At 46.1% G+C, this 10,969-nt stretch overlaps 1 non-coding gene across 1 annotated transcript; it reads left to right on the top strand.

The window, feature by feature from the left end:
- Window positions 1-1,175: 1,175 nt before the first annotated feature.
- On the top strand, window positions 1,176-1,258 carry TRNAL-UAA (transfer RNA leucine (anticodon UAA)). The gene has a single exon. It is a non-coding gene; the product is annotated as a tRNA-Leu (tRNA).
- Window positions 1,259-10,969: the final 9,711 nt, after the last annotated feature.

Raw genomic sequence — 10,969 nt, 5'->3', positions numbered from 1 at the left:
CACACACAGACCAGCACGGCAGATTGCTGTGGCTGTAATCAACAGGGTAAAAAGGGAAAGTTTCTGTCCCTTCTTGTGAATTTTCCTCCTGCTGTCAGCATATGAATAGGCTGACCCAGTCCTCCGCTGAGCCAAGGACATGCAGCATTCCCTCATGAGATGTCTGGAATATTGGTGCCTTTTTTTCCCAGTACCTGTGAATTATCTCTGGAGGCCAGCATGACCCCCCCAGACAGGAGCTCTATGTCACCCTCTTTTGAGACCAGGAAATATCCCTTTTTGGTGTCTCTCACCTTTCCATCAGCCAATCAGAAGCCCTCCAAGTGGCTCAGCTACCCCAGGGCACAGCAATGAGCAGTCCCTGTGGAAGAAAGGAGGAAATTGCTCTCATCCTGATGCAGGGCAGGACCAGGACAGCCTGGCTGAGAGCATCTTCAGCAGACAGAATCCTCTGGTGAAAGGGCTTGGCAGGGTTTCTCTGTGTGAAAACATCCCTGTGTGAAGGTGCTGGCCTGAAAATATTGAGGATGGCTGAAATCAGAATCAGAAATTATCAGGCTCCTGTGGCTTAAGGGCTAAAGACTTCCTGCACATGGGCACCTAGGGGTTGTGGGTTTGAATCCCATGAGGTTAAGTAGTGGTGTCTGAGTTTTTTTCTTCTCTCTAGACTATAGTAACAAAGCTGCACCTCATCCCAAAGGAAAAATAAAGCCCTTCCTGTACCACTGTCTGTCACAGCTAAATGCACTAGCAGGGTACCTTATGCAGACAGGAGAAGGTAAGGAGTGGCACCTGGGCTGCAGAGCCAGGGCTTTACCTGTGTGCTGTGTCTGGCTGTCAGAGCTGCTCCCTTCCCCTGAGGACCCAGTGAGGTCAGGAGGGACCTCCCAAAGGTCCCCACCTGCTCCAGGGTCCCTGTTGGCATCACCAGCAGTCACTGTGGTTCTTTCATGAGGATCTAGGATGCACACAGGGGCTGTGCCATTCTTCATGGCCCATGGGACCTGCTCTCTCCTAATGAGATGCTCCATCAGTTGCTGGAGACGTTAAAGAAAGCAGTGAGGGGGGAATGGTGTCTCTGGGCTTGGGAAGTGTCTTGGATTGGGACCCTGAGTGCTTGGTGAGGTGTGAGCTCTCAGGGAGGAGCTGGTGGGCCAGGGGAGAGGCCAGAGCCCACCAGGATGGCCGAGTGGTGAAGGCGTTGGACTTAAGATCCAATGGGTGCATGCCCGCGTGGGTTCGAACCCCACTTCTGGTAGGAACCTCCTTTTCCCCCTGGTCCAAGGTTCCCAGCCCAGCTTTTGGAGCATCATTTCACAGCAGGGGTGGGATCCTTTTGGAGCATCGCTTCAGAGCAGGGATGGGATCCCTGGCTCTGTGCTTGGGGAGCTGAGCCCATTCCATGCTCCAGTGTGAGGACCCTGGTGGGGCTGGGCCTCCCTGACATCCAGGCTGAATATGTATAGAGGCACAAGGCAGTCCCTCTGGCGCACAGGCTGTGGATCTCCTCTTCCATGCAGGGAGTGCTGAGACAGTCATAGGCTTGAATCCCACTTGCTCCCAAAATAGTGGCTTGTTTTTCCTGTGGCAGAAATAGAAAAACCTGACTACCCAGAAGGGGGGAAAAAAAGGTGTTGAGCACTAAATATTTTGGGCAAGTCACAAGGGGAAGCCAGTGGAAACAAGTGGGTTCAGGGAAACAGGTTTGGGGTTTGTGGAGACTGTTCCTTTTATCAGCCCTGCCCCATTACCCCAGACCCATTGCAGACTCACCCAAAGCAAAATTTGGCACTATCTGAGGAAGTATGGCAGTGTCACAACCCCCTGGAAGAAGCCAGCATGGCAGAATGGTGTTCCTCATGCTGCTGGTTAGGTTTGGGAAATGCCTGAGGGGCTGAGAACTGCTCCTCTGCTGCACAAGGTTGCTGTGCCGTGCTCTGTTTTGGGTCAGTGCCTCCAAATGCTCATGAGGCTTTTGCTCCCTTCCTTGTGTGCATGGATGGGCAGCAGATATTTCCCCCAGCAGAGGGTGAGGCTGCTGGACTCACAGAGATGCTGTCAGGTTTTCATTTGGCTGCTTTGCTCCAGCCCGAGGCCAATCAGAAATGTCCTACTGCTGGGACATGATTTGAAGTGATGGTGTTAATTTGGTTAATTAGGATTCCTGGGAAGCGTGCACTTCTTGCAAATCAGCTTACCATTGTAGTGTCACTGCAAAGAGTTATTTGCTGGTGCATGGGGTTATGTATGAATTTATGATTATGATGTAGGACCATTAATTTCATGTTTGTGGCAGATGATACAGCTCAATTAAAAGTTGCACGTTGAGATCTTTGGCTCTCTCTGATATGTGAGAATCAGAAGGTGGCCTCCAGGAAATCTTAAAGTGCCTTATGAGTGGCCATATAACAAATGGGGCAAGACCCAGAGGAGAGGACAGGGGAGGAATTACTCTGCTCCTCTCCCATTTGATTAGTGCTGGGAGGGAAATTTTGTGCATATCTGCTATAGTTGACTTGTTGCAACTAACCTCAGTCATTAAGTGATGCAAAGAATGACAAACACATCTCTGAGATATCCCAGGGGGTCTCAGCAGCAGTGTGGGTCAAGTCCTTTTCCTCTGGTGGCTTGGAGTCAGGCTCCTGTCTAGTTCATATGTCAAAGGCATTTGGTGGCCTCTGTTGAGTTCAAAACTGAAATCTCCTCATTTAAGCTTCTCTGTTGATCCATATTCTCAGAGAGCTTGTGTTTTTACTGCCCAAGGGGTGCGGGTTCTGTGTGTTTCAGATCCCTTGAGGGTGCTTATCCTCTTTACAAAGCTGTTGGGCAGACAGAGCATCATTGGGGGGCACCAGGAGCTGAGTTAACAGCCTTTGTATGGCACAGCCCACCAGAGTGTAGGGATGCTGGGGCCAGATGTTAATGTGAGTCAGGACTGAGAGCAAATGACAGACCCCTGTAAGAGTCTGGGGCTGGAGATTTGGGGATTGGGGCAGCAATGAGTCCAGTGACCAGGGTAGGGGAAGGCTGTGGGGACTGATAAGTGAACTGCCTTACACAAGGCCACAGCTTTCCCCCTTCTCACCCCACATCCTCCAAGGGTCTGACAGAGCTAAAAAAAGAGCATTTCAAAAGCCATTTCCATGCATCATATTTATTAAGACAGTTACTGCAGGTTAAATATCAATAGTTTATTGCAAATATATTTATTATAGATTAACTATGCAGTATCTGCATCAGTTATGTTGTGGTTAAAAGTAAGCCTCAGTGAAAGGGCTTTAATAATGAATTTGTGTTGAAGTAGTGTATAATAAGTATCTTTAGCAATCTTATTCTCAATTTCATATGACAGTTTTATGTTCAATAAATACCCAGAGATTATTAAAAACATATTTATCAAAGATTAACAGTGATGAAACAGATACAAATCTAAGCTGTTAAGCTCAATATACATACTTATAATAATCAATTCCTATGTTAAACCACAATAATAGCTTTGTTTAATCTAAATGAAATGGGTTTTTTGATCTTTGTAAGTGTGCGTTTTGCTGTGTGGTCTTGGTTGCAGGTCTCAGATAGATCCTAGGACATTTGGGCATCAACTAAATAAAATACTTAGGTAAAAGCAAAACAGTCCTGGAATAAGGCAGGCTGTTTCAGGAACAGGGAGCCAGGTCTTCAAAGGATGTAGGTCAAAGCCAGTTCACAGACAGCAGAGCAGCTAGTTTAGCTTATCTCCACTCCATATCCCTGAGAATCCCCATATTCAGTCTAACCTAGAGCTCATACCACCACCTGCAACCATAGCATTTCCAGGGCTGGGGGTCCAGAGCAGCACCCCTCCACTTTACAAGCACAGATGCACCCATAGTTTTGGATACTGAAAGCTGCCACCTGCCTTGCATCCTGTTGTTACCAGCACTTGGAGGCAGAGTGCTAAAATGAGCTAACTGTTTGGGGGATAAAAAAATGTTATTGTTTTAGTGTTGCATGGCTGCTGTTCTAATGGCTGCTGAGTATTGAGGGCTGGTACCTGTGCCTCTCCCTGTGCCTCTGCCTGCATCTGCCTGCAGGTGCTGTTAGCCCTGTCCCAGATGCTCTCTGACTGTGAAAAGTGTCATGGGCTCTCTAGGTGCATTGTGGAGTATTGGTGGCCTTTGGACCAGGGGAGGATTTAGATTCCTGAGTCCTTCTGAGAGCTTGCTGGAAACTCCACAAGGCATCTTCCAGCTGGTCTGGATGCAGTGTCCCATCCCAACATGTGAGGGTGGTTTAATCTTATCTGTGAACTTGCACCTGTACAGCAGTGGAGCTAAGTGCCAAATCCAGATGAGGAAGTGAATCATAGGAACCCAAATTTGAGGGAAACTCTGTGTGTCTAAAATGTGAGCTGTGCCATGACACAAGAGGGATGTGGTGCTTTCCTTATACATTGAGAGGTGTCTGCCTCTTGTGATTACAGGATCTCAGAAAACAATCTGAGAGGGATGGACAACTCCCCCACTGCTGCTCAGCAGTATCTCAAGTACAGAGTGATTTTCCATCACTGAATTGTCTGTTGATTTCTTTTCTTTAGGAGTTTGAAAAACAGGCTCAGGCACTGCTGTAAGGGATGCTACTTCTCCATATTATATGCCATGGAGCAGTTCTGTAGGACCAGGTGTGGGCATGGGGCTGCCAGGAAGCTCTTCAAGGCAGAACAGAGTCAGGAGATGATGAAGGCAGCTGGGCAGCCTTTTGGGGATGGACAGACCTGTTGGAGAGGTGGTGGCTGAGGAGAGCAGGGAGTTTTTGGCCTGTGTCAGCCACTTGGTGTATGGACATATGTGTGCTATGTGTGTCTTCTCTCTCTATCTCCTGGTATGGGATCCCATCTGTGCTTGTGACACAGTGTATGGAGCGTGGGTCTGCTTTGAGGGATGTGTGGGACTCAAAAGATGACCCATATGACCAGGGAAGATCTTTCTGTGCTTTCTGGGAAAGGACAGTGCTGACTCCATGGGATGCTGTAGGGATCCATCATCATATTTTGTCAAGGTCTGGTCTGCATGATGCTTCCAGTGACTATCTGTGTCAGGAGGCTCTGGCTTCACTTTTTGGCCCATCTGTGAAACGTGACCTGAGCGGCTTAGAGGCTCTGTGTGTCCCGGTGCAATCTCTGTGAACATCAGAACAGTTATTTCTGATTATATCCTGAATGAATTTGTCTCCTGCATTTGTTCCTCATCCAAACATTCCCAGTGGAGGATGCTGAGCTGGTATGGCAGAATTTCACATCTTAGCAATGGGCTGCAATTACAGAGGTGGCCAGAGAAAAAAGACAAGCAGGCATGCACCACTGCCTTTAATAGAAGGCAATGATTCTTGTGGGCTCCAGAGTAACATGAGAGATATGGTTTTAATAAATTAGCAGCCTACAAGTAACAATCTCAAGCAATTAAACACTGGAATGAAGGTGTGCACTATGAATGTATTCTGGAGTCGACAAGGGGGTGGCAAGGACAGTTTTTGAGCAGTGGAGAAGGCAAAAATATAACAAAAAATTCCCCAGAGAGCATAGGAGAGCTCTTCTCCCCCTCTCATTTCTATTGTGCATGCATGTGGAAGTCTCATCTTGCTCCCCATCACCCCTCCTTCCTCCTCTGGTTCCCAGGGACCTGATTTGGAGCCTCCCTGAGCTCATTCAAGTCTCTATCATCATTATCACCCTTGTGCCTGCTCTCACCCATGCAGGTAAGGAAATTCCCCTGATGGGGAGGCGATGGTTGGAGGGAAACGTGGGAAGTAACATGGGAATAGTGAAGGTAACTGTGAGCTGAGGAGGGGAACAAAAAAAAATGAAATAAAACTGTTAAGCTCCTTGTCTTATATTAATAGCCTGTATGGAATACTCTTTGCCATAGAATTGAATTTATTTCCATTTATAGCTGTTCTTCTCAATCAGTGCTGCTAATAAATAGCTGCTGATGGCCCTGACCCCCTGGGCTGAGGGAAGAATTTATCTTCTGAGCCAATTAAAGGAATTGAACAATTCCTTTTTAATAATACTATGGTTTTTAATAGAAGAACAAAAAAAAAAGCAAAACAAACCATCCACAAACCCAACAGGAGAGGGAAAGAAATCCTTCCCCTGAGCCTTGCAGGAAAGGGTCAGGCAGGCTTTGCCCGGGTCAGGATTAGATGCTTTAACTTGTCTTGTGAAATTGGAAGGGGAAATAGAGTGTTTCCTGTGAAAGCACAGGAATGCTTTTCTTTTCTGGTGTCTTAAAAGAAACCCAACAACAACAGCAAAAAACCCAACCAGAAATCAAAAAGCATAATAGCAAATTATGTTCCCTTGTTTACGGAGCTGTAAAAGTCTTAAAAAGGAGATATCAGTGAACTTCTCTAGCCTGGAGGAGAGAAGGACAGGTGGGGCCAGCTGTGATGCCTCTTGCATTGCTATGATGGGCAGGACAGTCCTCTCCACATTGGGAATTATCTGGGTGCCCCATGGGCACAAAGGCAGGAGGCCAGGGAAGCAGAATATTTCACCTCAGGCACTTCCACACTCATGGGGGTAAGGCAGGGCTGGCCTCTCCATAGCTATTTATGAGACTCACATCACATTTTTAATGCCAAAAATCCCCACTTGTGCATTTGCTCTCGTGGGATCATCCTGTGAGACACGAGGGCTCCCACAGCTGATGTTGGAGCCAGTGCTTGGTCAGGAGAGAGTTTGTGCCTTGTAAGACAGACAGGTGTGAAGCAGGAGGCAAGGGAAGCAGAACAGACGCCTATTGAGTTTTCACAAAGCCACATAACCCCAAATGGCAGTGGGTCTTCTCCACTCCATCACTCTCCTGTCAATGAAATCTCATGACTCCTGTTGGCGTTGGATGAGAGCATCTGTCAACCACACAAGTCTCCTGTGCTGTAGGGAGGTCTCTTATCTCCATGTTACACATGGCAAGCAGAAGCACAGAGAGGTTAATTGACTTGCCCAAAGTCAGCACAGGAGGTCTATAAGTGACACCAGGTCCCTTGAATCCCTGTCCTCTGGTTTAATCATAAGACCATCCATCTTCATCCTCTTTCCCCTCAGGATTCCCCAGCATCTGTGACAGCTTAGGCACTCACAGTGTTGGCAAACTGCAGGTGGAGACAGAGCTGTGAGATGGACATTTCCAGCAATGCTTTCTCAACCCCATATCCCAACAGAGCATCAGTTTTGACCTTGAAAGCTTAGGGGTTTTAAAACTCTTGTCTGCTTTGGGAACTGTGAGACGAATGTGCTTCAGTGTTTGCTCTTTGGGGAACCATTTCAGAGATTCTAAAGCAAAAGGACATTGCATCACTGCTTTAATAGAGAAAGGACCCCTTTGCTGGGTTTTAATGAACCCTCCACATCAAAATGATAAACAGATTGCAACCCCCAGGTAGAAAACAAACAGTGACCTTTATTTGCAAGTGATCACCTGGTAATAGATCACTGGATGACTCTGGAGATTTGTCCTTGACAGCCATTCCCCATCTGTTTGAGCAGGTCTGTTCACGCTGGGCCATGGAGAAGTATGGCAGGGCCTGAACATTTCCATCATGTCTCCTGTTTCAAAAGTGTGAATGGAATAGGTGGAGAGTCAGAGTGAGCCATTGAGGAACATGGAGCAAGTGTTAAGTTCCCTTTGAGACTGGGAAGGCATCACAACTCTAAGTCAGCCTCTTTCAGGCAGTTTGCAGGCTTTCTGCAACATCCCTGTAGTTCTTGCTCTCTCACTTTCATTTTTTATTAATTACCTGGTGACAATTTTCCCAGAGGACTCTATTTTTCCATTAATTGTTAGAAAGACTACAGGGGAAACGTTGAGCTGTTGGAGAGCTCACTTTAGGACCATCAGGTGGGAGCATTTCCTAATGCCTACATGTGTATCTTTATGCCATTCTCCTTGCACAAGAGGCTAAATGACCTGCCTGGGATGCACAACAACTTTTTTTTTTTTGTTGCAGCATGGCACACTGAGCAAGGAAACTTAATTTAAGTGCTGGTTTGTTGGCCCTGGAGACCAACATACTGCTCGGGCAGAATCGATCAGCAAGCTCTGTCTATGATTTATTATCATGTCCTGTGTGTAGGAGAATTCACAGACAGAAACCAGTGTCAGTTTAAGACTGTGCTGCACTTGCATCACTGTTTTCCACAACTGAAGGTGTAGAAGCATTAATGCTGGGCTAAAATCTCAGGTCCAAGTGGAGACTGTTTCCAGTGCAGATGAATAATGAAGGTGGAGGAAGAACATAGTTTTTTTCTATCCTCCTAAAACCATGGCTTTTACAGTTGTACCTTCCACAGTCCCCACAGAATAGTGAGATTCATGGGAATGTCTTGAGAGAAAGCCAAGAAGCTCAGTGTTAAAATGGAAACCTCCTTGGTATGGTAAATCTGAGCACCACAGTCATTCACCTTCTGTTTGACAGAACAGAAGCTGATATTTTTATGATGGTAATCTGGGAACCTGTTCCTGCAGGTTACTGGAAGTTACTGAATATCACTGTTTCTGAACAGCTGGGATCTGGCACTAGCTGGAGGTCATTGCAGGGGTGGGATGGGGAGGAGTGGTTGCAGCAGTAGGAGATTTTTTCCTAAGAAACACCCCATAATGGCTAACATGGACCTTTTTGGCCACAAAGGTTTTCTGGAATGAATTTACAAGCATGGCATGTAATTGGATTTGGCCTATAAAAGCTTTTTCTTCACAGAAGAATGGGTTGAATGCATTTCTGTTTCATGATCTGGCATAGCTTGTTTTAATGGTGCTTGTGTGGCATATTCTAAGATATTTTTACAGAAGAACCAAGGATTTGATGTGGATAAAGTGACCATGATGGAGAATGAAATTTGATGAGAGTAATTATCTGACAGAACTCTTTACAGTGTTTAGCTGTCTGTCTAGTTGGACCAGATCATGCCCACAAATCCGTTACTGTAATGTGATATTTGCTTTCTGGTAAACCAGCCAAATATGTTTATGTGCAAGAACGCTACCCAAAAGAGCTGAAACAACTCACAAAAAGACAAGATTTGGAGGGTTTCAAAGTGAAGAAGATTAAAATCACATTCTCTTGAGGAGAAAAGTGGATTTATTGTTAAAATATTTTTTTAAAATCAAGTTCTTTCTACTAGAAATAATTTATCCTAAATCATAAGCTGCTTTCAAGGGGCTCCTTTCCCCTCCAACTATATCAGCAATTAACAGTTTTGACAAGTTATTGTCCACAGATTCCAGGTAGGGCTTGAGGGTCCTTGAAATGCCAGTGGATGACAAACTGGAGATCAATTTGAACTAGTATATTATTGCAAATAAAACAGTCTGCTTCCACAGAGGCAAGTTGGGCCACGGGAAAGAAAAAGCTCTTCCTTATTTGTTTCTGATTTGTCCTTGAAACAAATCCCATTCTTGGACCTGGCCACCATGACGTGACAAGATAACAGGACCTGGGAGGAAGATAAAAGAAGAGCAACCAGACCACCCTCTGCCTTCTGATCACTAAATGATCAGATGTCTGGGAAAAATGATTTATGTGGGAAGGCTCAAACCACTAAACTAGGCTATGAGATGACAACGTGTAGTTCTGCATGTGGGAAAAAAAGGCCTAAAAATATCTGAAGGGTGTAAACATGACTGAGAGAGCTGTGGTATCAAAGGGACAGCGCCGAGTACAGGACTCAGAGCTGGCAGCTTTCCTTGCTGTTCAGAGCAGGGGATGGAACATTACTGAGAGGCAGAGCATCATCACATACTTCCCTTCAGCCTGCCCCTCTGTGACTTGATTTATCATGTTCTGCTCCAGCCCTGTGTCTGGCACCAGGGCTCGTCCCACAGAAATACTGCCTGGACACAAAACAAAGCAACAGAGTATTTTCCCCTCCTCTTAAACCTGGTGAGTCCCAACACCACAGGGCAAACCCCATGCTGCTGAAATCAAAAAATCTTTCTCTATTGGGCTGTTAAAGCTGCTCTCACCTGTCAAATATTATCTGTCCTTTCATTATCTACCTTCCTTTTGAAATAATAATACAACATATGGATTATCACTACCAGATCCCAAGACTTTAAAGAAATAATTACATATTTCCTATGGCTCTCTTTAGATGTATGATTGGATTCTCAGCTGATGGGAAGCCACACTGATTCATGGCAGCTGAAGACGAAGCCTTTTGTGTTTTGTCTTGTCTTCTCATCTCACTGAACTTCCCAAGGATCTAAATTAATGCAAGGGAAATACGACCTTGCCTCAGTGAATTGTTTTGAGGGCTAATGTGCTGAGAGATTTATGGGCAAAGAGGGTTTTTTTTTTCCTCTTCCTTTAATAAAAAGTGCTTTCATTCAGCAGCTTTGATGGAACGCCTGCAAGGACCCATGATAAGTATGTAACCGGAACAGACTCATATTAGCTATCACTGTTACAAATCTATTAGTCCCACACATTAGAGCATGTGCTGGACCTGATGAGCTACACTAGTGGGAACAGGAGTAATTTTGTGGAATAGATGTAGCTTGCAAATCTTTTAGACTGTTATCCAATTCCTTTTGTTTCAGTTTAATTAGGATATAAAACACGGCCTTAAAAGCTGGGATGAGTGGAGGGAACTCCATGTGAAGGACAGGGAAGCAGCTGCAGGGGATTCCCAGCTGCTCTGCTGCTCAGCCTGGTGGCTTTTCCTCCAAGGTGGTTTTGCTGTTCCACAAGGACTGATGGAGGCAAGGTTTCTCGAAGTGCTTCAGGAGGACAGAGCTGCTCTTACTCCAGCAATGATTCACACAAGGTGGGTTGGCCTTGGATTTTGTCACATCCCTTCCCTGTGCTGGGGATGCTGGGCTGTCTCCCAGGGTCAGAGCTGCTCTGCTGCGGGACTCCCACACCCGCTGGGGCTGAGCCAGCCCAGCAGAGCTCCTGGTGCAGCTGCCAGCAGCTCCCTACAGCGTAACAG

Source organism: Zonotrichia leucophrys, chromosome 12, assembly GCF_028769735.1.
Source record: "Zonotrichia leucophrys gambelii isolate GWCS_2022_RI chromosome 12, RI_Zleu_2.0, whole genome shotgun sequence".
NCBI classification, from domain to species: domain Eukaryota; kingdom Metazoa; phylum Chordata; class Aves; order Passeriformes; family Passerellidae; genus Zonotrichia; species Zonotrichia leucophrys.
This window is presented reverse-complemented; position numbering and strand designations above follow the sequence as displayed.